Consider the following 24,543-nt stretch of genomic DNA (forward strand, 5'->3'; position numbering starts at 1 on the left):
TCGTTTCAGATATTTGGTTGCAGCGAACACCAGCGTGCGGCATGACATCCTGTTCAGAAACGCGAATGTGTGACAAACTCATCTCGTGCGGTAATGAAAGAGCATTTGAGAAGTTACATGTGAAGGTACTTTCCAGATTGTCACCTTTGTACCTCATCGAGATTTCTGAGAAGACCTCTCTTGCTAGAAAACTGAAACATCATCAACTTTGGATGCATCTCGCAAACATCTGATCCTCTCAGTGTCATGTTAAAGCGACAGTTCACCCAAAAACATTATTTACCCTTATGGCGTATGGGGCAGAGTTTTTTTTTAAGTGGTGTTTTGGGTTTTCTCATTACTATAGGAGTGGATGGTGGCCTCTTCCAGCTTCAAAAAAGCCCCAAAAGTGATAAATAAATAACTCTATTCCAGTTGCTGTATATTTTAAGTGTCCTCAAGACATTTACTCTACTTTCTTGTTGTGGATATCGCTGTTGTTACACATCATTACATTTTTTTTTTAAATCATTTAAAAAGTAACCACTTAAAACTGCCAGTAAAGTGCACATATTTCATTGCTAAAAAACAAGGTTATTTTGTGTATTTGGAATAATACAATGTGTTCGCGTGCTTTATGGTTAAAAACACATTTTTTTCCACATAGCTCCAGATTTCACTCTCTTAATAAAGCGCACGGATTTGAAAAGCTCTGATTGGCCAGCTAATCTGTACGTTGTGATTGGCCTGAATACCTCTGACGCCAGCTGGAAATGTGACGCTCCTTACCATGTTTGAAAGATTTGCGCACAATGCAATGCTGACAGGAGTTAACTTACTTAGAGATTAAAGGAATAGTCTACTCATTTTCAATATTAAAATATGTTATTACTTTAACTAAGAATTGTTGATACATCCCTCTATCATCTGTGTGTGTGCACGTAAGCGCTGGAGCGCTCTGCGACGCTTCGATAGCATTTAGCTTAGCCCCATTCATTCAATGGTACCATTTAGAGATAAAGTTAGAAGTGACCAAACACATCAACGTTTTTCCTATTTAAGACGAGTAGTTATACGAGCAAGTTTGAAACGTATCGCTTTTCTAAGCGGATTTAAAAGAGGAACTATATTTTATGGCGTAACAGCACTTTTGGGAGTACTTGGACTCGGCGCAGTAACACCCTCCCTCTCCCATTATGAGAGTGAGAAGGGGAGCGGACTTTTCAGGCGAGTCGAAGTACTCCCAAAAGTGCCACCACGCCACAAAATATAGTTCCTCCTCCAAATCCGCTCAGAAAAGCGCTACGTTTTAGTTTTTTTTACCACCAAACTTGCTCGTATAACTACTTGTCTTAAATAGGAAAAACGTTGATGTGTTTGGTCACCTCCAACTCCATCTCCAAATGGCACCACTGAATGAATGGGGCCAAGCCAAACGCCATCGAAGCGTCGCAGCGCGCCCCAGCGCCCACGTGCACGCACACAGACGACAGAGGGATGCAACAACAATTCTCAGTTAAGGTAATAACATATTTTAATATTGAAAATGAGTAGACTATTCCTTTAATAATAATAATAATTATACTTTTATTTATAATGCACTTTTTACACACCCAAGAGCTACAACAACATAGCAAATACAACAAAGTAGAAACAAGTACAAAATCAAATACATAAATAAAAGAAATAAAAATACAATAACAGATAATATGTTACAGTATTACTGGCAGCTGTTTGCCAGTAACTTGCTGTAGATTTAAATTGATGTTATTTACTGGCAACAGTTTGTTCAAAGTTAAATGAACAGTAAACATTAACAAGTTTATGTCTTAATATCTAAACATAAACAGCCTCATGCAAAGCATTCTGGGAACCAAAATCTGAAGAAAAAAATTGTTGGTTCCCAGAATGCTTTGCACGAGGCTGTTATTGTATAGTTTTATACTTCTGGGTAGCTGATAGTATTTTTGGTTACTAATCAACACTTTAAAAAAAATAAAATCTGTTTTGATTTTGAAGAACATAGAAAGTGGGTTCAAATTACATAAGGGTGAGTAAATAATGACAAAATTTTCGTTTTGGGTGAACTATCTCTTTTAAAGAAAAACACCACATTTTTTAAAAATATTTTATTGTGTTCTTACCTCAACTTAGACAAATTAATACATAGCTATCTTTTTTCAATGCATGCATTTAATCTTTGTACAGCGCGTCGTGAATGTGTTAACATTTAGCCTAGCTCCATTCATTCCTTAGGATCCAATCAGGGATGAATTTAGAAGCAACCAAACACTTCCATGTTTTCCCTATTTAAAGACTGTTACATAAGTAGTTACACGAGTAAGTATGGTGGCACAAAATAAAACGTGGCGATTTTTTAAGCGGATAAAAAATGTGAACTATATTGTATGGCAGAAGAGCACTTAGTTAGCAGCACTTTGACCTCGGGCGCAGAAAAATAGTGAAAGTTTGAGCGAGAGAGGAGTAGTCAGGGTGATGATGTTACTGCGAAATGAGGTTGAAGTGCTGCAAACTAAGTGCTCTTCTGTGCCACCATACTTACTTGTGTAACTACTCATGTAACAGTCTTTAATTAGGGAAAACATGGAAGTGTTTGGTGGGCTCTAAATTCATCCCTGTTTGGATCCTAAGGAATGAATGGGGCTTGGCTATATGTTAACACATTCATGACGCGCTGTATAAAGATTAAGTGCACACATTAATAAAAGAAAGGTATGTATTAATTCATCTAAGTTGAGGTAAAAACATAGTAAATTATTGAAAAACGTTGGTGGTTTCCTTTAAGTCCAAGCTGGTACAGCAAAACTGTATAAATAACCCCTATTCAAAAACATTTTTTTTTACAATAGTAAAGATAATGTACATGGATAAACAAATAATGAATTAAAAATGGGTTTATTTACAGTCACAATTTATTTGTAGTAGTGTGATCATGAGTGTCAATGTAACAAATAATATTCAGATTAGATGAAAACATTAACAGGATGAAATTGAATCAGTGCTCTAAATAGCTTTGTGGTTTGCTTCTCTTTACCTCCAGTTTTGAAATTGTTATCAATTGTTATCATGTTGAGACCACAATGAGACAATTTTGAAAAGTGATATCTCTCCCAAATGACTCACAATTATCCACTTTAGCCACATAACCAATTTCCTTTAAACCAAATAATTGAAACATAGTAAAAACATAAATGTGACCCTGGACCACAAAACCAGTCATAAGGATACATTTTTTGAAATTGAGATTTATATATCACATGAAACCTGAATAAATACGCTTTCCATTATGGTTTGTGTATTTGTTAGGATATGATACTTGGCTGAGATACAACTATTTCAAAATCAAGTCCTTGCAACACATATTACTAATGATAAATACATTTTTATATATATTTACGTAGAAAAATTTACAAAATATATTCATGATATTTACTGCTTTTTGACATAAAAAAATCGATAATTTTAATCTATACAATGTATTGTTGGCTATTGCTACAAATATCCCCGTGCGACTTATGACTTATGGTTTTGTGGTCACAAATGTACTACTAGTTCCTTTAAAATGACAAACCACAAATATTTTCGAAATGTGATCAAGAGTGTGTGTATATATGTATTATAACAACTGTTTGTGCCATTAGATCATTGCAAATATAGGGTTTGGATTCTGGGCTTTGCTTTGGCACACTAAGCTCATCCTCTCGATGACGTGTCTTCACAGAAAAGTTAAGCCGGAAATAGCAAGTGTCATAGCCTCATAGCTCATATTATGCTGTTATTCAGAAGCAGCCATGACCCATATTCAAACTAAATGTTGCCATTACACATTTAATTAAGTTTGGATTTAATAACACTACTCCCATTATTTCTAATCAGCTTTTCAAGTTTCATTTTGTTTACAGTTTTTGTTTACCTGCGAGTGAGAAAACCAAAACCTTGGTAGCCTCATGGAACGGCTGAAATTCCACAAGGGGGCTTATTTGTTTCTCAGACGTTGCACAATAAACGTGACATCTGAATTCATTATAAATCGTGAATGAAAAGTGAGATTCGAACGAATGTCCATAATTATATACACATTTATATCGTAATTCGGTCAGAAACGTCAAGATTGTGAGATGAACAAATCGTTTTGGATTTAAAGGCTTCCTTGGACTTTCGGGGATTTATGAACAATTTGTTTTGGACAATTTCACCGAAGCGGATAAAGGGAAGATTTTGAAGGTAAGTAAATATCCTAAATCGGCGCCGCCCGGTTCAGGTAACTAACAATTACAGTTTTATGACTGCTAAAAATCATATTATGGTTTGTGTGCGTGCTTAATGGAATCCCTAAAGTCTAAGCTTTCCATCGATGTGCCGCATGACCGTATATTTTGAAGATTTAATGCTTCAAAGTTACAATGACGTTTATGCAGCCTCACGTGCAAGGAAGGGGGTGTACCGTGTACGGCACAGTGTTCCTTATCAGGTTAAAAACCAGCCTCCAGGCTTAGTATGGCAGGCCTCTCTGGTTACAAGCCGACTGCCCCAAATGTAGCCTAAATGTAAATATAAAATGCATGCTCAGATGGTTGGGTGAAATTTTCATATCAGACCTCAAAGAACAGGCTTTGAATGTGCTATTTGGGATTGCATCTGTTCATCCATCAGTAGGTTTTCCAGATCTGCTTCTGAGTTGTTTCGCACTTGGCCAAGACAAAAGCCCTGTGGATCTGCTGGACACGTGAAGAGCCCCAAGCATTGCAAAAATGAGAACATAAGGATCGGCCAAAAGTTGTTAAAAAAGTTATGGTATGCACTGTAATGTCGCTTGGGATAAAAGCGTCTGCCAAATACACAGATTTGAGTATAAAATGCGATAAATATGTGCGGGTCGTTGCCCCATGCATAGGCAGTCCTGATGGGCCCCCGTGCCCCACCCCCATAATATATTCCAGACTTTTCAAGGGCCCTCGCTTCCTTTGGGGCCGTGGTAATCAGTACTGGTTTTACCCCCAGTCTGACACCCTTGAATATGTGCCCTTGTAAGAGATTTAAGGGCGGTTTTCCGGACAGGGATTAGACTAGTCCTAGACTAAAAAATTTTAAGAGCTGTCCAAACTGAAAAAACAACAACTTGTACTGACATATCTTTAAATACGTCAGTACCATTTGTTTTGCCTCAAAATGCACACAAGTAGTGTTTTAAGTAAGGCATGTTTGTTAAAACTAGTTATATTTTTTAAACTAAGGCCTAGTCCTGCAAGCTAACTCCTGTCCGGGAAACCGCCCCATAGAGTATATACACACACACACATTCTGGTTTCCATGTTTTGTGGGGACATTCCATAGGCGTAATGCATTTTATACCATACAAACTGTATATTCTATTCCCCTTACCTACCCCATTCCCTAACCCCAACCATCACAGAAACCCTTCTACTACTTCACATTCTCAAGAAACATCATTCTGTTTGATATATAAGCTTGTTTTCTCATGGGGACATCAAAAACACTGGTATTCCTATCTTTATGGGGACAACTGGTCCCCACAACATGATAATTACCAGGTACACGCACACACCGCGTACACGCACACACACACACACACACACACACACACACACACACACACACACACACACACACACACACACACACCTCCCTGTGCCTCGTTTTTGAAAAATTCAACTGCCAATCGTCAAATACTTCATACATATATTGCAGCCTATGCAACAATCCACTTTAAACATAAACACATGTTTGATCCCAAAACAAGTTTTTTTTATAGATTGTTCATTCAGCAAATACGTCTTGTGTTAATCGTAATATTATATGAAGAAAAGAAATTAAAGAACAAAGAATGATTTAGGATGACTATAAACCTATACGTTATTTATATGAATATTATCTAAAAGCGAGTAGAGCAAGTGTCTGTTTTGGAGTGTTTTCATGTACAATCATCAAGAGGGCAGCATAACACTGCTGCATGCGGTTGAATAAAACCCCACAAAATCAGTGCATGCAGGTACTGTAGACATGCGAAGCCATTGTAAGATGAACTAAGGATATTGAGTTAAATATTGATGTCAAAAGACGTAATTCGTTTATTAAACCTGGTCCACATGCACAAGTAGGAAGTGCACCTAAAAAATAAAGTCTACTATAGTTTTATTGATTATTAAAATTAAATTTTTGCTGAATAATAGATGTGAAAACTGTGTGATAGTAGGTTTCATCAGACGCACGCGCGTTGCCGCGGTTACGAGTCTGGACCAAGGTATGTTCTTGTTTATCGGTCTGAGTAGGGCTGTCATGATTATGAAATTTGGCTGACGGTTAATTGTCTAATAAATTGTGACGATTATGACGATTAATTGCCTGTTTTTTATTGCATTGACATTTAATTCTCATACATTTTTTTGTTTGTTCATGAAATAATTTTCACACATTGTTGTGGCTATTTAAATTAAATCGTTTGCAAGGTTTACCTGGTAGTTAATATTAATAGACATTTAAAAGTAATTATTTAATGAATATATCTTCGAAAAACCTTCATTAAAAATAAACTGAAAAAAAACCGTTATTTATTAAAATAAACTATTCCAGAACAGGCCTTAAATAATAGCCAAACATTTCTGCAGTGGCTGCAAAAAAAATCAATTTCTTACAGGTCCTTAAGAATAGCATCTTTCACTTCCCTAAATTAGGAATTGTTGTTTTGGAAATGTATATTTTACCTGGCAGTTCATACTGCTTATCAAACTTTGCAGCATTTCTTTAAATGCTGTTTTTTTCACTGTATTGAATGGCTTTGCAATGTATCGCATTTCACTGTCAGTTAAGGAGCAACACCAGATACGGTCTCGTTTATAGAGGCGCTGCAGCTCCCCCTTGTGTTTTTTGGAGAGATGTGCAATCATTGCGGTGATCTGAAATCATCCGATGAGGTCAAACAATTGCGATGAGACGATTATTTAATCATTGTGACAGCCCTACTGGGTCCTTTTTAACAAATACCAATGTTTCAGTTTCCAAAAGACGAGGGGAGAAAGTGATCGTGGATCAACGCTGTGCTGAGAAATTGGCAGCCAGGTAAAAATTTAAGGATCTATTAGCTAACATTGTATAAATGAATTGTACACAGTATCGTTAGCTCAGTGTAGTAATTGATACGCTTTAGCTATCAGTGATGCACGGGTTGATCTGAAATGAGCGGGTGCCTGCGGTCACCCGTGGTTACGAGTCATCCAAAAATATTTTTAATGATATTCGGGTCGCAGTCGGTCGGGTCGTTTGATATAAAGATGCCAATTAACTATTTCAAACAATTACTACTTTTAAAAAATGTGGGCAAGGGAGCGGGTCGGGACAAGATTTTTTTTTTGCGGCCCGAGTTGCAGGCGGGTTAGTTGAAAATGTCGATCGGGTGCGGGTTGTTTATACATTGACCCGCGCATCACTGTTAGCTATGAATTGAACTTAATTTACTAGTTATTTATTTTGCTTATTTTGGACCATGTTTTATGTTGTTGCTGCTGAAAGCTGATAGGATGTGGTTAAAATTGACTTATGACTGTGATTATTTGATTTCATGGTAAGATAAACAAAGACATACAGTTAAGCAGGGCCGTGCAGAGACAATTGGAGGGGCAGGTGCTCAAAGAATAAAAAGGGCACTTTTCTCGCTGATACGCAAGCACACAACTGAAACAAATAATAGAGTAATACAGAATAGAAAGATGATTTTAAGTCTAACGTTTTTCTTTATTTTCCTTGCAAATAGATTGAGACAGAAAAATCTATATAGACTGAGTTTTATATCTATATATTTATGCATTTGGCAGCCACTTTTATCCAAAACGACTTACAGTGCATTTCATTTTGTGTTTGTGTGTGTGAACAGTATGCAGTTTTAAAATTATATGATATTATTGCATTGTGACATTAAGATATTATTACGTTTACAGGCTTGTGTTTTTGTTGTCATAAATATAATTCTATTCTAATCCTGTTCGAAATTTGTATACAAAGAGAGTAGCCTACATATTTTAGTTTTGAATCGTGTTTGTGTTGTGTTTTTGCACACTTTGATGCCTTGATGACAGGGCAATAAAATAATGACATTCATCTCTCCTTTCATTCATTTCATGAAGCCTCTAGTACTTTCTTTATTTTCAGGTAAACTAAAACTGGTTGCAAAGCTGGAGAGTTTTTGACTGAGTTAATAATTTAGCACGAGTATGGCTATATTACCCAACATCAGCTCCCATTGTCTTTTATCAAAGGCGAGTCCAGGAATCGTAAATTCAATATGATACAAAAATTAAACGAGTTTTTTACCGTATTCATCGGATCTTGCTCTTCCAACAACCTCCGCGTGACAGGTGGATGACATTAGAACAGCTCGAGAGCCATTTGAAATCAAACTCCTCCGTATGATTTCCCGAATATTTCTCGCGGTACTTTGATGTCATGTGCGTTTTGTTCTTGCATTGCTGCGTGAAGTTGAGCACACCTAAAAACTCGAGACAGCTACCTGTATGAACTCCCGGCAGAGAACGTCCCTGCCTTTGCTTCATCCATTGTTTTTATATGGGAAGAATGTTTTCTTTTCAGCGTGAGAAATGCAAGGTGTGGCGAGTAAACTGGCTGAAATGCGTGTCTCCCGCCGTATGCGTGAGACTTGAGAGCCCTGTTTGCATCTAACGTTCTAGAGATGTTAATACACACAGACAGCAATAAACAAAAGCTGTGCATGCTCTCCTCACGTTGTTCTTGTAAAATAATAACAATATAACAAGCATCGCTTCGGTTCAATGCCGGCTCGAGGGGGATCCTCCCTCTACTGCGCACCGTGTCGTGCACGTGTAGGCGCTGTTAGCGCTGTGAGCTAGCTAGTGATCGTCCCTAAAGAGATTGTCCAATGAAAGGTCAATACATCATCATGTGACTAATTTTATTTGCGTCTAAATTATTTTTTATTAATTTTACTAATAGTTAGATTGGGCAGGCCTTCACAAAAAATGCCTTGACAAAAAGGGCACTTTGGTCATCCAGGGGTAAAGGGGCAGGTGCTTGGGCACCCACCGCCCCCCCCTCTGCACGTGCCTGCAGTTAAGTCTTAGGGCATCAAAAAGAGAAAACAATCAGGCAGGTTTTAGGACGTAAGCTGAGCTGCTTTTGTTGTGTTCAATACTCTGAGATGTCTGGCTATATTTGGAGACTCCCTTGAGATCCAGTCCATGCCCAATCTGGCCCTTTTCCCTCCTATTTCCACGTGCCTAATAATACCAACCTCTCCACACGAAAAGAGGAGAATGCATACTTGTGTCAGGACTGAAATGCACATGCCAGAACTGCCATCAGTTTATTGGTCAGTCTCTGCCTCTCTCATCTCTCCTGTTGTTCGGATCGGCCTATGCGGCTTTCGAGCGTGTGAAACGGTGTGGCCAACTCGTGGAGAGAGAGCATATGTCCATCTCTGCCTCTCTCATCCTGACATGTGTCCTCCTCCGCCCGTGGCCACCTGTGACACTTCCTGTGCCCCTTCTGCTGTTGCTCCGTCACGTTCAAGCTAATCTCCAAGCCCACGCCAACAGGTACCGCTGACGTGCTAACAACCACAATCAGCGCTGACCACGGTCACCAGGATGGGGTTCTGCACTCGATAAAATAAAGACTCCTAAAATATTTGCTTCGATAAAGAACCTTTCTGTTGCCCAAAAGATTTTTAAGATAATAAAAGGTAAACAGAAGTGGACCGTAAGAATCTTTTACTGAAAATCATTCCTCTATGCCATTTTTTGTTGGTCCTGAAACAACATTCCTGATAAAGAAACCTGTTGAAGTAAAATCCTAACCTTAATCCTACCCATAACCTAAAAATAATTGTTATATATTTCGGTAACGTTTATAAATTATTGAAATATATAGCTGTTGCATACTGTACAGGCTTTTGATCCTAATTTATACAAGTTATTAAAGTTTCCATAAAATAAAATGAAAAACTATCATTTGTTTTGCAGTCAAATTTGTTAAATATCAATAAAGTGACATTTGTAAAAATAAGGCATTTCAATTACTGACTAAAACATTTTCATTGCCCTTCAAGTGAAATTACTAAACCTAAACATAAAAAAGCTCACTTACAAGAAAAACACGGCAGGCGTATTCATGGTACATTCACACGAAGCGTAATCGTTAACGCTTGACGGAGGGCGTGTCTGAAAGCGTGGCTAACAGCCAATCATAGTGGCCGCAACACATGCTCCTCTGTTTACCAATCTTGCATAAACGTAATTGGCTGGCTCTGCACTAGGTTGTTTGTCAGAAGTGTCAAAAAAGCAGTCGGGCGTGTTACAGAGTATTTCTATGCCGAATACACTTCGCCAGGGTTCCTACAAGTTTCGGAAAGTTTTTTTGATTACGGGTCCAGCTGACGTTTCAGGGGTTTCTATACGAATCATTTATTTATATGGGCACTTCCCCCGGAAAACCCTGCCCACCCGTCAATCAGCGGGAGACGCTAGAACTTACAAACATCACATCACGCGACAGCTTTGTTCAATATCAAAACTCAACAATGGCACGAAAGAAGAAGTGTGTTTTTGGATGTAAGGAGTAGAAAGCCAGCCTTATGGAAACAATGGATATAGTTTGTTTATCTGGGGTAGCAGCTGAGATTTGCATGTGTGTTTAATGCGCTGGATTTCATTGAAAAGTCCCAACCGGGTCATGAGTTGCATGCTGTAAGTAAGCCTTATGTCTTATGTTGGAAATCGGAGCGTAAGTGCATATTATATAAATGACACGATCATGTAGTGAATTATAAATTAAACAGTGTTGTATAGTGTTGCATGTTCTCGCTCCTCCCGCGGTAGTAACTCCTCCTTCCTTATTTTTTTGTACGTTGTCGAAAAGAATCGGTAAAGCTGATCTGTCTTTTATAATTCTGATTAAAATGAAGACTCTTCGGAGATATAAAGGATTTAATACTACTCTATAGGTACTCCAGATTAACATCAGAAATGCAGAAACAGCTTGTATAATGGGAGCTTTAAAGCTGACGCCCGTGTAAATGTACCGTTAGAGGGTTTTGCACCTGAACTCCTCGGCTGCATCCGAAAACGTATGTTGAGTTCACACCAGACGCATTTGAGGCGTTAAATTCATGTCTACCACGCGTAATTGGACGCTTTAACATTTTGAGTGTACTCTCTTCATTCTCGCGTGAAAGCCGCACGTGAAATTCTAGTCATTGAGACATTCACACGGAGATTCGTGGGGCTTCTGCGACTTTGCTCACTTCCTGTAATCATGTCAGTACAAGAGCAAGTTCCTGATTGGTTAACGCAACGCGTTTTTCCACCAAAGTTCACATTTTTCAACTGGCACGTTTCCTGCGGCAACGCTCAATTTAAGCGAACGAGGCGGAAACACGTATACCGCGCCATGCTGAACGCCTCATTTGCGCCGCCAAACCTCAGAACAAGCGTCAACGCATCTTTACATTGACTTAAAGCAACACTAAAGAGTTTTTGCTCTTTGCTCCCCCTACAGGTTAGAAGCGTAATTGTCCATTACCACTGTCGTAAATACTGCAGCAAAGCTGGCTCTGATTGGATTGTAGGTCTGCCGTAAAGCAAGTTTTTGTAGTTTTCACTCGAACTACAGGATCGGGACACGACTGTTGGAAACTTCTTTAGTGCGGTTTTGGCCAATAGAGGGCTGCAAAGCGAATATGAAAGTGCCGTTCACCCTGTTTTGGGTGGATGAACGACTGAAACTTTTTTGGAAACGTTATTTTAAGGTAAAAAAACTCTTTGGTGTTGCTTTAACATTGAAATCACTCATGCTTAACTCCTCTACCGCGGCTGGTGTGAACGCAGCATTATGGGCCAGTCACACCAAAAGCGTTTATGGCAGTTGCAGGTGCCTTTTTTGAATTAAATTCTATGGGCAGGGCGCGTTTGCGCGCTGTTTATGCGCGCCGAGCGCCTTGCGGTTTTTTGCCGCCTGCCGCGCACGCGTTTTTGAAGGAACCCTGAGAGCGGAGAAGCGCCGACGTCATTTGCGTCTTTCCATTGTCCAATCGAATGAGGGGAGAGGCGGGCCTTACGTTGTGGTGAGGGAAATTTACAGTTGCTTTAAAGAACCGGACACCACTCACTCACTCTCTCCTGCGTGTTTGTGCACCTCTCACCCTCAAACAAGGTCAGAGCAAGCGCCCTCTTTTTAAAGTTTCTGCTAATATGACAGTTAACAGCAAAAGAGCACTCACGCCTCAATATTTGATTGACAAGACAGCTGACTCGGTGGTTGCTTAGCAATATTAAAAGCCGCGTCGCACTGTTCTTTTAAAAAAAAAAGGCAGTGCGTCGCGCCTTGCGTTTGCAAGCGTTTGAAGCCCTTTTGGTGTGACTGGCCCCTTAGGCAGCTGACTTGTTGCCTCGCTGCCTCATGAGGCAATGACTTCAGTGGCATGAAGGCAGCTCTGAGAAATGCATTCGAACAGCCTTCATAAGCAGCGTAATTGACTTCTGTTTAAAATATAAACAGAGAGCGCCTTTGTGACAACTAATTGCATTTTTGAAAACAACAATACTAATTCCTTACTAGAAATGCAATCAAAATGTTTAAAAAGTGAAAATAAAACTTTATTTACACTAAATTTGTACGACTTTCTTGGCTGCCATTTGATTTTTTCGAACTCGACCAGGCTCGACCAATCACATTCCACCCGCGCACGGCCACGCATAGAATTGTGGGACAAGACGATGAAGGTATCTTGATTCGGACGTGTCTTGATGCCCTCCTGCCTTTAAATTGCTACCTCCAAAGGCAACATTTTAGAGCTTTCGGATGCAGCCCTCATTTATAGTCAAGAGATTTGATGACAGTAGCTTTATACAGGTGATATGTTATATTTTACCTAGCTTTTCATGAGCTGGGACCCTTGATATATCTGTGTATTAATTTATATAGTTATGGATTTAGATAGTGTTAGTTTAAACTTACCCAACAGTTGTAATATATAATAGCTACTTTGCATGATAGTAAATATACTTGCCTGGGATCTTTGCCAAGATGGTTGCCAATTGAAAGAACCTACCGTAAAGGCTTATTTAGCCAAAAAACCATTTATGTTTCTTACAATGAAAGTAAACGACATAATTTTTATATTTTTGATGAACAATCCTATTAAAAGCGCTTTGCACAAACAGTACTGCTGTTTCAGGTTCATTTTTATGTCGCATCCATGCATTCATGTGTGTACTTGCACAATTTAAACATACAATGTCCACCTTTAGCTTCTTAGTTGTTTCATATTACACCATTATTTAAAACCAGGCCCGGCATAACACAAAGCGATATTTTCACATCTGAGCTTTATTACAGCAAAGCGAGAGATTATGACAGCATTTAAATCTCCACACACAGGCTACAGATATTCAGCTATTGGTAGTTTCAGCCGACTTCATTCTGTGCACAGAAGCATTTTATTGTAAATAGGATTGTGAAGTGACATTTTTAACGATGCCAAAGACTTTTTTATACCAGTAGTCGTGCACGCTGAATATTAAGTTTGGATATAAACGTATAAGGTACCTTACAATCAGCCAACCGTTTAGGAAAAAGGAAGAAACAGAACATGGAGGGAGGAAAACCGAACCAAGAGGGAGGGAGGGTGGTAGAGCGAGAACGGGGGAAAGAGAAAGAGAGAGAGAGTTCGAATAAATCCTTACCACATTATGATTAGAGCGCACAAGTCCTGCCTCTGATATGAGTGCAGAAGGAACCAGGATTACAACTACACTAATCTGAGAAGCACAACTGCACACTGCGGGGAGAGACGACCATGTAACCCCACCAAACCATCAGGGGTCAGGGAACAACTACTAAACAGGCACAATCGAACTTACAACTTCCCTTAACGATAAGAATCAACAAGCTACAAGTACAAAATACTACAACCAAAAATATCTACTGGCTGAGAAGCTGCTACAAAAAAGAGAAGATCTGTCCGCCAGCCTGAGCCACCTGTTCATACAGGCACCAGTATTCGGAAAAATCTGTGGCTTTCATTGGGATGAAGACTTCCTGCACCAATGCACCGGACACATGTAAATAAGGTAAACCAAAGGTTAACATACATGTTTCAGTGGACTTCTCGGTTCTTTATGACATTTAACATCAACAGGTTTAAAAAAATCAGTTTTTCTTAATTGAGTGGTGATATTTTGTACTCTTTAAGGAATTTATTCGATGGGAGGTGTCCACCTAACCAGTGACCTTCTCGGACAAGGACGCTTTATGCTTCTCGACAGGACAGTTGTGGATAAGCATCTCATCTCTCCCCATTCTCCTCTGTCATCTACTTTCCCTCCGTCTCTCCGCGCACCTCCTCGCCTCTCCCTCCCTCCAGCCATCCATCCCACCCTCCCCTCACGGACGACGATGTGACCTTCTGCCAAACTGCTAGAGACCATGCCACCATCGCAGTGGGATCTTCTGTCTACACTGAAATAGACTCGAACGACAGCCGAAAGGAAAAAAGAGAGAGAGAGAGAAAATAAGGAAAAAATCACGGAGGAGAAATGTGCTGTCGGAAGTCCGGGCTGCATGTGGTTTGCCAAAGCAGGTAAATGATATCCTTCACTATCACAGCTGTTGCTGACAGGCACGTGCATGGATAGGATGACTAAAGTAAGTTAAAGAACTAGTGTATGGTGTTACTAAAAATTGGGTAGTGTGTGACTCCGGTGAAGTGGGTATGAATCAAGTAGTGTTTGCGATGCAGCTGTTTGGTCTGCTCCGGACCCACAGGTTGGATGCTTGTTGAAATAGTGAAGTTTTAGGTTAGAAATGTATGTTGGTGTTATAATAGCGTTCAGCCGTGTGACTCGCAGGCACTATGGAGAAAGATCAATCACGGCACACTGCAGACAGCGAGCGCGTATCTCTTAAAGTCATTGTGCTTGAATGTTAAAGCGGCAGAAATCCAATTCCTTTGAGATGTGAACTGAAATATTTTGGAAGGAAGGCGATGACAGCTTTCAGTAATTACTGCTGGGAGCTGTTATCATTGACGCATTTGGGATACGTCCCACTGAAGATGTGATAATGTGCCACTTTCACACAGAGAAGAGACAGGGAATATCAGAGGAAATCTATCAGGAAAATCAAATAAAAAAGTTATAGTGAGACCTTATAGGTTCAAAACTAAAAAGACAAAAATGTTGTCACAGTCATATTTATCTACAGTTTTTAATCCTGTTCAGATAATTTTCCCAAACTAAAAACAATCAAGTACTAAAATATGTATTATCTGTTCATTTATATACTGTTAATGTGTGAAATATCTGGCATGTGTAATGTAAAGTTATCTGTATTTCATGATATGACCTGATTGTCCTTGCATCCTTGCTTTCCTTTAGTGCGAAGCCACCACAGTACTTTTACCTGTTAGTACCTTCACTATGATTTTATCTGAAACAATAAGAAAGCCTTTCCTGTTGAATTTTCAGTGCTTGCCATATTTTGCATAACATTTTCAGTATTTTTATGGATGAAGGTAATTCGGCTGAATGTAGCTTTGTGAAATAAGCATATAGGTTAAGCTGACAGGTTGGCATTAGAATCAGTGCGTGTGTAGTATATGAAGAACGCAGTGTGCGCTCTAGAAGGATAGGTCAGTGACGTCAAGTGCCTGCGAGAATGAAGCGTTCCCCCTACATATATCAGATATTGATGCTTTTATTGTAGCCTCTGGAGAGTGTTTTTTTCAGCACGCTGCGTAAACATAAATAAGAGAGTTTTTGTGTTTCATATTTTCTTCTGATCAATTGCAAACCGCTAATGTTGATTTTTTTTAGAGTACATGTACAAAGACATTGTAAAGTTGACAATGTGAGTGGCACAACTCGCAAGAACAGTGCCAGGGTGTTGGTTTCACATACAAGGTGTTTTGGGTGGTTTGGGGTTAGGAGGTTTGGTCAAATCTTTAATTGTACACTGTTAAAAAATTGCTGTAATTATGCAGCTGGTTGCCAGTAACTTGTTGTAGAAGATAAAGACTGAAAATGTTTCATGTTCATTTAACTTTGAACAAACTGTTGCCAGTAAATAACATACATGTAAAATCTACAGTAAGTTACTGGCAGCTAGTTGCCAGTAATACAATATTTTATACAGAATTTTTTTACAGTGCAAGCATAAGCAAATAAAAATTTATGTTGAGATTGAAATTTTATTTACTTAGTTGGAGTAACAATACATTCAAACAATGCACGCTTCTCATTTACATTGATTGGGTGACGATTCCGAACTGAATTGTGGATCCGTCAGCGTCACGTAAGTGGCGTTGCTTGCGGCAGAAATTGAACATTTCTCAACTTTTTAAGCACCGACGCTGGCGTCAGCCAATCAGATCGCCTTATGCAAATAACCTAGTGCAGAGCCAGCCAATTACATTTATGCAAGATTGGAAAACATGTGTTTGGGCCACTGTGATTGGCTGTTGGCCACGCTTGAGATACGCCCTCCGTCAAGCTTTAACACTGATGCCCGTAATTGTTGTAAGCATTGAATTCTTATACAGTAAACGAAGCAGGAAAATGCTCAGATTTGCTACACTCTTGAAAATAAAGGTGCTTCACAATACCATTGAAGAGCCTTTTCTGTCTTAATGGTTCTTCAAAGCACCTCTGAAGAACCTTTCTGTTTCACAAAGGTTTTAAAAAGGTTTTCAAGATTATAAAAATGTATAAAGAAATGGATCTTTAAAGAACTTTTGACTAAATGGTTCTTTAGTAAAGGAAAACACCACCGTTTTCAATATTTTGCTATGTTCTTACCTCAAATTAGACAAATTAATACATACCTATCTTAATCTTTGTACAGCGCGTCGTAAATGTGTTAGCATTTAGCCTAGCCCCATTCATTCCTTAGGATCCAAACAGGGATGAATTTAAAAGCCACCAAACACTTCCATGTTTTCCCATTTAAAGACTGTTACATGAGTAGTTACACGAGTAAGGCCCAATCCCATTTCTCTGTCTTAGCTTACAGTATGTATGGATTGGTTTCAAACAACGTTATATTGTATTAACTAACCAATACAGTAACGCCATTGTTGCCGGTTGCGCAGTGTATTCTGGGTACCCCTTGGTTTCAAGTAAGCCCGCGAAAAATCTTGGTTTTAAGGGATATCTACCACTTACCCTTAGCCCTACCCCTTGATCAAAACGAGAATTGTAATAGCCCTTACTCTTACGTGAATGTGCAAAACTAAGGAGTAGGGGTAAGGGGTAAGACAGAGAAATGGGATTGGCCTTAAGTATGGTGGCACAAAATAAAACATGGCAATTTTTAAGCGGATAAAAAATGAGAACTATATTATATGGCGGAAGAGCACTCAGTTTGCAGCACTTCAACCTCGAGCGCAGTAATATTGACAGAAATTTGAGCGAGAGGGGGAGGAGTCAGGAGTGATAATGTTACTCCGCGCCGAGGTCGAAGTGCTGCGAACTAAGTGCTCTTCCGCCATACAATATAGTTCTCATTTTTATCCGCTTAAAAAAATCACCATGTTTTATTTTGTGCCACCATACTTACTCGTTTAACTACACATGTAACAGTCTTTAAATAGGGAAAATATGGAAGTGTTTGGTTGTTCTAAATTCATCCCTGTTTGGATCCTAAGGAATGAATGGGGCTAGGCTAAATGCTAACACATTCATGAAGCGCTTTACAAAGATTAAGTGCACGCATTGAAAAAAGATAGGGATGTATTAATTCGTCTAAGTTGAGGTAAGAACATAGTCAAATATTAAAAACTGTGATGTTTTCCTTTAAGGAACCCAAAAAACTTCTTCTATGCACTCTCAGAAATAAAGGTACTGTACAAATGTTGTCACTGGGGCAGTACCTTTTAAAAAGGTCCTAATATGTACCATTTTGGTACAGATATGTACCTTTGAGGAAACTATCTACCTCTAAGGTACCAATGTGCACCTTTTAGGTACAAAAGTGTACTTTGTGAAAAGACACCAGCATACTGACAACTTTTGTACCTTCATGCTCCGTTTTTTCTGAGAGTGTGGCATCGCTGTGAAGAACCTTTCAAGCATCTTTATTTTTAAAGGTCTATGTTTTATGTAAGCGGAGAACAGATGCATTGATCGCAGGGTTTGCTGGCTCCACACTGCAATGACTTCCATCTCACAACAGGGTGGACACACACGCATGCACACAGTCACAGACGCAAGCATGGACATTTCGAGACTTTGCCCACACTCAACCTCTCTGTTTATTGGCACAGTTATGTAATTATATGGATGCTTGCTAACTATAGTGTGCATACATAGGGTTAAATATTAGAACAAGTCCCCTAAAACTAAAAATGTTTTGCATTAATCAACATAAACATCCTTTTTTATTATGGTAATTTTGAATACTCTCTTAAAAATAAAAATGCCTTAAAGGTTCTTGACAAAGATGCCAGTATTGGGTCAAAAGGGACGAGCCCAGCGCTGGGTTAAATTAACCCAGAAAATAGTTAAATTTGACCCAACAATGGGTTAAAACAGCCCAGCATTTTGGGTTGAAACAACCCAGCATAGGTTAAATTACAACCCAACAGAATGTGTTTGTCTTTTTTCGACCCAACGCATAACCCAGCATTTGAGTAGAAGAACATTTATACGTTTAATCTTTTAAACATTACATAGTTGTTGAACAGTGTGTACAGTTCTGACAACAGTATAGGACTACTAAAGCAAACAGGTCAAATCAACAGAGATTTCGAAACAGATGCTATCTTAATCTCTACAACGCTCACAACGCATACAGTGTGCATCAGAGTCCCGTGCTGTACTACACACAGACACGCTCGGATTACAAACGTGTGAACATAAAGACGGTAATGACACGCCCCATGTAAACACACTTGCCACAGTTACTGTTGAATTACGTACATTCATCACTTGATGGCCACGTAACAGCATTCAGTCTTCGTACATGCAGATACATGTGAGTTACACAGGGGCAGTTTAATGAAGACATCACTGCAATAACAGATCATGAGCATGTTGTCATCATTACTCACCCTCAGGTTATTTCAATGTCACTTATTTTCTACTGAGAAATACAAAACGTGGATGTTTTGAGCAAAGTTCAAGTGACAATTAATGTGTTCGATGCGGATAAATCATTTGCTATATGTGATCCTGGACCACAAAACCACAAAAATAAGTAGCACATATTTGTAGCAATAGCCAAACATACATTGAATGGGTCAAAATTATCAAGGTTTTCTGCCAAAAATCATTAGGATATAAAGATCACGTTTCATAAAGATATTTTGTAAACTTCCTATACTGTAAATATAAAAATGTATCATCGGTTTATGGGTTGTTAAAGACTTCATTTGGAAAACTTTAAAGGCGATTTTCTCAATATTTCAATTTTTGCACCCTCAGATTCCAGATTTTCGGTATTACGGCCAAATATTTTCCTATCCTAACAAATCCTATTCACTGTATGATATGTAACAAATAATTGATGACAGGCCGTTGAATTATTTGCGTCATTTTTCAATTATTCCGCTTATACCACGGTTACCACAAGGTTATTTTAAGACATTTGACATTTTAGGTGTGTGTTTATCGAAAAATAAGGTGTATCCATGAAACATTTCTCAACCAATCAGAATAAAGCATTCCACAGGCCCGTAGTATAAAGAGTAACATAAACATTCTTGTGTAACATCTTGTTTTTTTCACAAAAAAAAGTTTAATTTTTGGGTGAACTGATGCTTTAAGGTGGTACAGTTGTGTGGTATCTTTGTGGCATGCATCACAATGCCCTATAAGATCTCAGGTATAGAGCTCCTGCAGTTGATGTCACACACCATAAACTTCGCCCTTTTGTCGGGGAATTGTAGAGCGCTTGAGCTATTACTATACTTTAATGCATAGTTTGTTAGGATATGACAATATTTGGCTGAGATACAATTATTTGAGGGTGCAAAAATGTAAATGTTGTGAAAATCGCCTGTCCAAATCAAGTCCTTATCAACACATATGACTAATGATAAATACATTTTTTATATATTTATGGTAGGAAATTTATCTTCATGGAACTTTGGATGGATCTTTACTTAATATCCCAATGATTTTGGGATATTAAGTAAAAGCAATTTTTACCTATACACTGAAAAAATTATTCATTGAATTTAATCAGTTTTTTTAAGGTAAGTGGTTGCAATCAATTTATTTAAGATACATTTAAACAAAAGTTTTAAATTTTATTTTACGTTACTAATCTTTTTTGTTTAAATGTAGCTTAAATAAATTGATTGCAACCACTTACCTTAAACAAATTTATTAAATTCAATGAATCATTTTTTTCAGTGCACAAATATATGCTGACTTTGTGACTGCATTCACCGTGTAAAATAAAACAAATGTTGGGTTATGTTGATATTCTTGTCATAAAGGACACTTTGGAAGATTCAAATAATTACAAAAATAATATAACTAAATAACTACTATAATCACTTATAGAAGATAATTTTTATTGTTCTGTAATTCCATAGAATGCTACAAAATGTTATACAAAAAGCCATCACTAGGGCGGTACCCTTTCAAAAAAGTATACCTTTGTACTTAAAGGGTGCATATACACTCAAAAAAAGATTCAAGCCCTTCTTGGAAATGACACATTAAAATTGTGTTCAATTAATTTAAAGTACCTCATTAAGAGCAATAAATATATATATTTAAAGCTGTAGTCTACGATGTTGAAAATCGGTCTAGAAAGCCTGAGACAACTATATAGTTTTAAAAAACTCATCCCGCCCCTCTGTGCTACCTGATCCCTCCCACCGGGAAACCACCTGAACAACGTCACTCATTCAAGCTGTGATCACTGGTAGTAAACATCAGAACAGAGATTTACCGAGCAGTAAACACATAAAGGCTTGAAGGAATGAACAATTACAATTATGATTGTAATTGACGTTATTTACTTTCACAACAACGTTTGGCATACTTTTCCCCTCATGAGCTTCAAGAAATGACTTTATAAATATAATTACTTTGACCCGGCAGCATCAGCATGTAGTCAGATTATAATACTATTTATGTAACACCTCACACAATCTTTGTAAATATAATTATTTTGACCCGTGATACGCGATGCTAAACGGCTAACATTTCGATGCCGACCGGCAGCATCAGCATGTAGTCAGATTATAATACTATTTATGTAACACCTCACACAATCTTTGTAAATATAATTATTTTGACCCGTGATACGCGATGCTAAACGGCTAACATTCCGATGCCGAACGACAGCATGTACTCATAAAAAGATATTTATGTAACACCTCACACAATAAAAGTATAAATAAGTGCGTACCTGTTCAACAAAAGTCTGCCGTGTCGGCGTCGGTTTTCAGCCCCAAATCTCCCTGAAGCTTCCTCCAACGGTCAATGGCGGACCATATATTGATTCTACTTAGACTCCGGCGTTTTTCAATTTTTTTTAACCTCTGCTCTTTCTTCCACAGACTTCCTTTTTCTTCCAACCTTTACTGTAGGGACAAGCAGGGGCTGCTTGCTGCTGTCGTTTAGTTTTTTGTCCATTAGTGAGAAGTTGCTGCTTCGCTAGCTACCATACACTGACACAAATTTCATGTCGCAGGCACGAGAGGGGGGGGGTGGTGTGCGATGGGGTGGAGACGCGAGCGCGAGGTGGATTTTCAAATGTAGCAGGGATTGGATGAGAGCAGTTAACCAATGTAAGCTATCCGGCCGGACAGTTTACATTGGTCAACTTATCTGCTACCATACACCCAATAGACTAAATGGATTTTTTAAATTCTTTTTTCTCTTCATATTGTTAGGATGTTACTGTAGAACCATAACCAGCATCTAAACGAGGTTATTAATAATGAACAATCTTTGAAATCGTAGACCATAGCTTTAATTATTCTAACACAAAATGAATATGTACTATAATTTATTGATTTCTTTTTAATTGTGTTAACACAATTAGTTTGAGTTTGGGTTCTGGAAAAAGAATTTCCCAGCATGCTTTGCATGCAACTGCTATTGGAGAGTAATTTTTTTAATTAAGTGTTATTTTATGCATTTTTATGTAAAGAGAAAGACTTAATAGTGTTTAATGTCCGTTTATCTTATTGATTTAGAAGCGTTTGTGTTATATTTTTTCAAAACTTTTGGCCATCGTGCAGAAGAGTGGCACTTGTGGTTAGATTGTGGATGTGCCGTATTTCTCTCAATGAGCACTAACTGTGTTAATGCCTGTTAGGAGATCAGTCTCTTCTCACATGCTCATTCAAAGTATCATATGTTATTATAATAAGGATGTTAACATGTGCTTATGCTAATTAGTATGATATAAAAACGTTTATATACAATAACAGTATTGAGTTATTCAGACTACACTACATTGAGTTATTCAAACTACGCTAAATCGAGTTGTTCAGACTACACTAAATTGAGTTGAGGCAACTAATTGAGTATTGCCATTTACTTTAAATTGAGTTGGACTAACTCAATATATTTTTATTGTGTAAAGCAGTTTTTTATGAGTTAGGGGTACACATTCATATTGGATGGAAATCCTGCCCACAATTTTAATGAGTTAATGCCTAAATCTGTATCAAAATAATACCTTTTTAACATCCCAGAGTCCCAGTATCCCAGTGCCAGCTTTTGTACCTAAATGTATGTTAATACTAATAGTAAATGTCTTAAATATTCAAAAAGTTTTTGTCTGACCTGTTTGTCATAAGTGGTCATAGATCATTAATCTCTCTTTATACATTTAAAGCAGATATTATAAATGCAAATGAGCACAAGGTAATACGATTACACGACAACCATTACACACCCAGCGTAAAACAGACAGAAAAGCAGAGCTTGCAAGATTCATCAAGGTCATGCGTGGGGAAATTGGACATTTCTCCATCAATGTGCTCCCATGGTCACATCTTCTGTCAATCAGGCTTCGTTCCTTAGAGAAACGTGTGAGAAATTAACAATTATCCTTCGACTGTAGGTGAAAATTTGATTATACGCACATCTATGTGTTGAAACCTTCGGTTGGCGTTCGTCGTGTGTTTGAGTCAGCGAAGCACGTCTTTGTATTTGTATTCTGAGTGCAACACAAGTGCATCATGCCCACAATAATGTCCTCTAGCAAAGACGAAAAACCCTGTTGGCCACAAACTAAATGACAAAACCCAAAACCGATCCATATTTTCTTGCACTGCCTCTTAAAATGTTGAAAATATGTAATATTTAGGTCTAAGCACATTTTTTCCCGCTAAAGAACATTTAACTTTGGCATGTGGGACCATCTGGTTTAACTAAAATCAGAGACAATGAACAGCTGTTACATTTATGGTGCGTGACATCTTAAACATCTTGTTAATAGAGTCACAGCTTAAATATTACTCTTTAATTAGTGGTGCTTGATAAAGCGTACATCCTCATACCACACATTTAAACTCCTAACCCTAAATATTAAAACAGTGCATAAAGACATTTATAATACACTCATTTTACATTTTGTTAAAATGAGGAAAGCAGATAATAACGGTGATGTTAAAGCAGTCATGTGACATCTGGATAAGGGGAGATTCTGTAGTGGATGCCAGTGCAAGATTACCTCATCTTATCATGATCCTGCTTTCCAAATACACCCCCCACACATATGCTTACAAGATAACCCACTCCAAACACTTGCTACACCCTAACACGTGTTCACCTTTAACAGTAATGTTATATCAGATGTGTCCAGTAAAATAGACTGCAGACCCTGCAGCATCCTTTCAATTCTAGTGTAAAACCTCCTTTCAGATGTTATTACAGTGAAATAAAAAAAATCTGCTTGTTGTGTTAAGGTTGACAGTGAGTGAGAAATGTGTAAGGGAGGAAAGATTGATGGACTCTATGGATCGTTCTACGACTCTGGGTTAATAGAGATCTTTCAAGAATGTCCTAGGGACTGATCCAGGAGCAGTCTGTGTGCTCTTTAATGGTCAAGATTAAAACTTCATAAAGCTGTGTAATGAGGAGGTCAGGACTTAAATTTTTTGTTAGCATCTAGGTTTTCAAAGAATTAATTAGATTTTTTTGTATTATAACATTATCTTGTATAGTGCCGAAATACACATATTAGGGGCTGTCCACACGGAGACGCGTATCACTGCATACGTATAAATTTGTTATCGTATTGGCGTTACATCCACATGGATCCGGCGTTTTGGGAGACTGAATCCGCTATTTTTTGAAACCGGGTCCTAAAGTGGATAAATCTGAAACCGACACCCTTGCGGTTTCGTCTGTACAGCCAATCCGTATATTTTGTGAAGCGAAAACGTCATCACATCACGTGTCGGAAGCGTCACACGTAACAGCAGCAACAATAACGGTGGACTACGTGATTGTGTTCGTGCTACAGAAGCTACTAAAGCCTACTAGCTTTATTACAGCAAAATCTATTGCTTCTATGCAATTGTGG

The 24,543-nt window shown here is 38.3% G+C and overlaps 1 protein-coding gene across 2 annotated transcripts in view; it reads left to right on the forward strand.

Annotated features, from left to right (window-relative positions):
- The first annotated feature begins 13,737 nt into the window (after positions 1-13,737).
- Positions 13,738-24,543, forward strand: part of grin2ca (glutamate receptor, ionotropic, N-methyl D-aspartate 2Ca) — an 83,191-nt gene continuing 72,385 nt past the window's right edge. The window contains exons 1-2 of one of the 2 annotated variants that reach the window (XM_055194716.2): positions 13,738-14,117; positions 14,240-14,691. The gene's annotated coding sequence lies outside the window, so the exon portion shown is untranslated. The remainder of the gene's footprint in view (positions 14,118-14,239; positions 14,692-24,543) is intronic. The other variant, XM_055194715.2, reaches the window with a different exon arrangement.

Source organism: Misgurnus anguillicaudatus, chromosome 19, assembly GCF_027580225.2.
Source record: "Misgurnus anguillicaudatus chromosome 19, ASM2758022v2, whole genome shotgun sequence".
Classification (NCBI taxonomy): Eukaryota; Metazoa; Chordata; class Actinopteri; order Cypriniformes; family Cobitidae; genus Misgurnus; species Misgurnus anguillicaudatus.